Source organism: Prionailurus viverrinus, chromosome D4 (assembly GCF_022837055.1).
Source record: "Prionailurus viverrinus isolate Anna chromosome D4, UM_Priviv_1.0, whole genome shotgun sequence".
NCBI lineage: Eukaryota > Metazoa > Chordata > Mammalia > Carnivora > Felidae > Prionailurus > Prionailurus viverrinus.
The window spans coordinates 49,863,160-49,869,177 of NC_062573.1; positions in this window are offsets into that span (position 1 = coordinate 49,863,160).

Here is a 6,018-nt window from a genome sequence, read left to right on the forward strand (position 1 = left end):
ACACTTACCACTCAATAATAACACATACAACTCAGTTTAAAAATAGACAAAATATTTGAATAGATACTTTATAAAAAGAAGTTACAGGAATGGTATAATAAACCCAGGAAAAATAATCAGCATCAGTAGTCCTCAGGGAAATTCAAAACTTAAACTACAATGAAATACCATTATATATTCACTGGTAAGTGATTTTTTTGTAAGTCTAGATTTTTTCTTAAAGCTATGTTGTTAAGTTTATGTATTTATTTTGAGAGCTAGAGTGCAAGAAGAGGAGGGGCAGAGAGAGAAGGAGAGAGAATCCCAAGCAGTCTCCACACTGTCAGCTCAGAGCGCGATGCGGGGCTAGAACTTACCAACCGTGAGATCATGACCTGAGCTGAAATCAAGAGTCAACGCTTAACCGACTGAGCCACCCAAGTGCCCCTAGAATTTTTGAATCCGATAAACCAAATACTGGTAAGAGTGTGGAGCAACTGGCACTCTCACTGTTTGGAATATAAAATTGTACATTTGGAAAATTTCTGGAAGTTACTAATAAATCTAAACATGCACCTACGTGATGACCCTGCAATTCTAATCTTAGGTATGTACACAAGAGAATAACAATATATTTCCCCAAAATACTTGTTTAAGAATGTTCATAGGGGCACCTGGGTGGCGCAGTTGGTTAAGTGTCCGACTTCAGCCAGGTCACGATCTCGTGGTCTGTGAGTTCGAGCCCCGCGTCAGGCTCTGGGCTGATGGCTCGGAGCCTGGAGCCTGTTTCCGATTCTGTGTCTCCCTCTCTCTCTGCCCCTCCCCCATTCAAGCTCTGTCTCTCTTTGTCCCAAAAATAAATAAACATTGAAAAAAAAATTAAAAAAAAAAGAATGTTCATAGCGGGGCACCTGGGTGGCTCTCAGTTGGTTCAGTGTCCAACTTTGGCTCAGGTCATGATCTCTCAGTTTGTGAGTTCGAGCCCCACATTCAGCTTACTGCTGTCAGCCTGTCAGCATGGAGCCCGCTTCAGATCCTTTGATCTCCTCTCTCTGCACCTCCCCCACTCGGGCTCTCCCCAAAATAAATATATATTGAAAAAAGAATATTCATAACAATTTACTCATAATAGCAAAAACTGGAACAGCTCAGGTAACCATTGTTACAAGAATGGGTACACAAATTACGGTATATCCATATAGTGGAATACTGCTCATCAATAAAAAGGAATGAAATACTGATATACACAATAACAGGGATAAATTTCAAAAACACTTAGCTGACTTAAAGAAAAACACAAAAGAGTATCTACTATATAAATTCATTTCCGTTAAGTTTTAGAATGGAAGACATCAGGGTATTGATTGATTCTGGGTAAGTAGAAGATTACATGAGAAGGAATATGAGAAATATTTCTGGGATGATGATAATAGTATGTATTTTAACAGGTTTTGCGGTACACAGACGCATAGGTTTGTCAAAATTCAGTGAACGCACACTTAAGAATTGCACATCACATATATAATTATTTTTCACAAATGAAAAAACACATATATTAATCCTATTTACTGATATGCATGATGAAGTACGCACCGTGGGAAGTGTACTATCGACAGTTTACTTTGAAATGCATCCAAAATTAAGGTGAATTAATGAGTGGAGAAACAGATGGATAAATAGATCTATTATAAAGCACCTCTGCTAAAATATTACTGATGGAATCTAGGTGGTGGATATATAGGTGTTCACTGTAAATTTTTATAATTTTGCTGCATTTTGAATATTTTTCATAATACAAATATAGAAGATATTACTTCTCACATTTTCTAGAATATGCTAGGTTGAGAATAATAATTCAGTCTCACAACTCTTAAGCAGACAGCCCTAGAGCCATATCCACCCACCATTCCTTCTATTAAAGCAGAAATGAAGTCACAGGGTGGGTGGATATTGTCATGACTAGTTAATAGGCAGCCTCTTGTCACTCCACATTCCAGCATGCTGCCTCAGGGCCTAGGGCTGACAGCTAAGCAAAACACAAGTTCCCACTGGGAACACAGACTCCAAGCGGAAGGACAAGAATTGGGCCAGTATGGACAGTGAAGGTTGAAGGTTCTGTTAACAAACCATGGGAAGAGGGTTTCACTAAAGACTCACATGTCCAAGTTAATAGAAACGTGAACAGATCTTTTTGAATGCTTGCAACCTGAAAAGAAAAAAGAAAAAAAAGATATGGTAGTCAGTTCAATTATCCTTTAGCATCTAGTGTTCCCTACTTATTCTCTTATTTCCCAAGTAACAAATTACATAGATGGTTTCTTAGAAAACTGTCAGTGTAATTCATATCTTTTCCCCCATCCCACTTATCTCCTCATTCACCATATCTCAGAAGAATGATCAGCTAGCTACACAGTTACACAACCCAGAAAACTAGGAGTAATTTCCAGTTGCCCAATTTCCCTTGCCCCAAGGATTCAATCCATTGCTGTCTCGGTAATTCTCAATGTTCTCACATTCTTCCATTTCTTCCGTCTCTTTCTGTCTACAATCTTTGTCTTTATTCCAGTCCATCTTCATCTTGTACTTGGACCACCGCACAAGTCTCTTTACTCGTCTTTTATTTTTTCTCTCCCCATTCCAATCCAATGCTTAGTAACAGCAGAAGGGATTTTTCTCAAAATGTAGCTGCATTATGTCCCTACCTTGCTTAAAATGTTTCATTGCTCTTTCCTTGTGCTTAGCCTCAATCCACACTCTTTATGATAAGTAGGAAGAAACACTGGCACACATCTCACCTCTCTGGAGCCCTGCTACCCACTGTACCCACCGCCAAGAACAGCATGCTTTACCTTTCAGGCTTTGACAGGCTGTACTCTCTGGAATGCTCTTTCCCTGGCTCTGTGTGCCTAGCTTTTCTGTCCTAACACTTTTTGTTATCTCTTTAGGTGCGTAAGATCTAGCTTCTATTTAGGGATGTTCAGGTTTATCTCTTCGGACTCTATTTCAGTAGTTTACCAAATATTTTTGGAGTTCTTTTTGGAGTTATTGTAAAGGGCCCAAGAATCTTTATATAAACTAAGAATTGCTTTAAATTCAATCAGTTCTATTTTGTGTCCACAGATGCTATTTTTTGAGAGTATATAGATGCTGTTATGATTGCTAAAATAAAAATTAATAAAATGAAAATTCATCAATAAAAAAAAACATATTCCTGGATTTCTAGTAGAATTTGATATTGTTTTTAATCAATATGTAGCCCAAATAAAAATACTATCACATGTGATTCATAGTGTTATCTTTAACCAAAGAGCTGCCCATCCGCAAAATGTTTCAAACCACTCTTCCACATGGTTGCAAATAAATTAAAATTAAATTAATTCATTCTTATGATATATTTTATTTTTCTATTAAGTAGGATAACATTTTCTATATTTAGTATTAGAATGTTAGAAATTAAAGAAATCTTTGGTGGTACTTCAGTTTAATCCCTTTATGCTATAGAAAAGGAAATGGTAAGTGAGAAATTTAAAATATCTATCTAATCACACGAGTAGTAACAGAGTAGCATTAACAGACTGCTGTCTTGTCCTGTAGTCCAGTGTTCTTTCCGTCTCCCTCAGCGACATTTGCAAGGGGTGGGAACCAGAATCCTCAGCCAAGTGCCAAATGAGAGGTCTAGTCGATTCATTTTCTTTCTCATTCCTTCCTGCTCTCTCTTCAATTTATCCAGGCTATAATCTCACTGTATCAAGTGTTTATTTTTTACTGGTAGTTAAAGAAATATTTAACCAGCTGCATGTTAACATGAAAATGACCACATAAGAAAAATGGTTGCTAAGCGAAGGTAGTATAAGTCCCCACAAATAATCAAGTCATTGTACTGAGGGCTATAAAACATGCACATAATCATGCATCACCACTAAAGCATCCTTTCTACTCACATTTTTCTCATAGCCTCTTAGACCAGCATAAAACTAGTTCCTTGATGCCAATGGCAACAAACTTAAAACCTAACTTGTAATAAAGCTTGGTTCCCAGATGTTCCGATTGGCCATACTGTTACACAATAGATTTAATATCATAGTTGGACATAGATTTCTGCTGCAGTCGAGTTGACGTCAATTTTAAATAGGAGCGTTGAAATCCTAAAACTCAGACGGGCCAGTATTCAGTCAGCTGGATCTAAATCTACCGTGAAGACCTGGGTTTCATTGAAGTAGAGAGTTTCTAAACCCACAGACAGAAATAGAAAACCCTCTCTGTTTAAATTCATTTTCAGACCAAGTTTGTCTTCTGAGGACCACTAGACAGCATGTCCAGATAACGAGTGTATCTCTGGACTGTAATATTACCATTCTACGTTTCCTCTACCGGTTCTCAAATGAATGCTTGAAAGATTCACTTGGGAGCCTTGCAAAAAGCAGATTCCTGGGAAGCACTCGCAAAGCCTGATTCAGTAGGATGGGGTTGAGAGCCAGTACCTTATATTTTTAGCAAGCAGCCCCCGAGTGATTCTGATGCAGGTTTCTGTGGACCACAGTTGGAGGAAACATTGCAATGCCAGCAATGATCATGTGGCACACAATCTTTCCTCATCCAGGCCTGTGTGATGCCAGGGTGGCCAGAGACAGGCCAGTGGCATGGGGGAGCACAGCTTTCCAGCAATTAGGGCTTGGTTGGGAAGATTCTTCCTGTGATTTATTCATTTTTCAGAGACAGAGACAGAGTGTGAGTGGGGGAGGGGCAGAGAGAGAGGGAGACACCGAATCCCAAGCAGGCTCCAGGCTCTGAGCTGTCAGCACAGAGGCGACGCGGGGCTCGAACCCACAAACCGCAAGATCATGACCTGAGCCGAAGTCAGATGCTTAACAGACTCAGCCACCCAGGCGCCCCAATAATTTTAAAAAGACCTATGGCAGTCCTGAAATAAAAGCGTTCTCTTTCTTTACAGGCTTTGTGAGAAGATGAACCACAAATCTACTCCCTGACAAGACAATGGCATTATCCCAAAATTGGTCTGTGACATTCCTCATTCAGCCCATACCTGAACATTAGGGAGAGCTGCCATCTTTTTTTTGTTGTTGTTTGTTTGTGTGTGTGTGTGTGTGTGTGTGTGTGTGTGTGTGTGTGGTTTTTGTTCTTGTTTTGTTTTGTTGGTTAATGTTGATTTATTTTGAGAGAGAGAGAGAGAGAAAGAGTGCTAGCTAGGCAGAGGGGCAGAGAGAGAAGGAGAGAGAATCCTAAGCCGACTCCATGCTTAGCATGGAGCCCAATTTGGAACTGGATCCCGAGACTGAGATCATAACCTGAGTCAAAATCAAGAGTCGGAAGCTCAACCAACCGAGCCACCCAGACACCACAAAGCTACAGTCTTTTAAATGAAACAAGTAGTTCAAGAACACTCTTTGTTAGAGAGTCCTACGGAAGACTGAAGCTACACATGAGATTATCTCATTCTATTGTTAAGAGCTGGAAAAGCCCCATTAAGAAGATATAAAAATGATATGAGTTCAAGCTCTGCACTGGGCTCTGTGCAGATGGCACAGAGCCTGCTTGGGATTCTCTCCCTCTGTCTCTCTGCCCCTCCCCTGCTCATGCTCTCTGTCTCTTTCAAAATAAATAAATAAACTTAAAAAAAATCGTGTAAAAATGAGCAACAGGTGCTGCTTACCCACGTGTAACCACATGGTTAAGACTCTTAAAGGATCTGTAAGGGGAAGAGAGGCCAGATTCACTTTAGAAATGAGCTCGTTAATGGAGGCTAATACATTAAATCCCAATAAAAATAAAAATAACAATAAAAATAAAAATAAAATGAAAATAATAATAATAATAATAATAATATAAAACCATTTCTAGTATTTACATTATCAGCATTGTCAAACTAATTTAGCCTGGCCACACCTTCTGTTCAAATGCAGTCAAGCCCTGTGGCTTAAAATGAACTCAACCGAAGAGGCTTTGTATCTTTAGACTCAAAAGTTGCTATCACCCTAAATTACCACACATTTTCTGCATTGACATTATGTCACAGCTCTA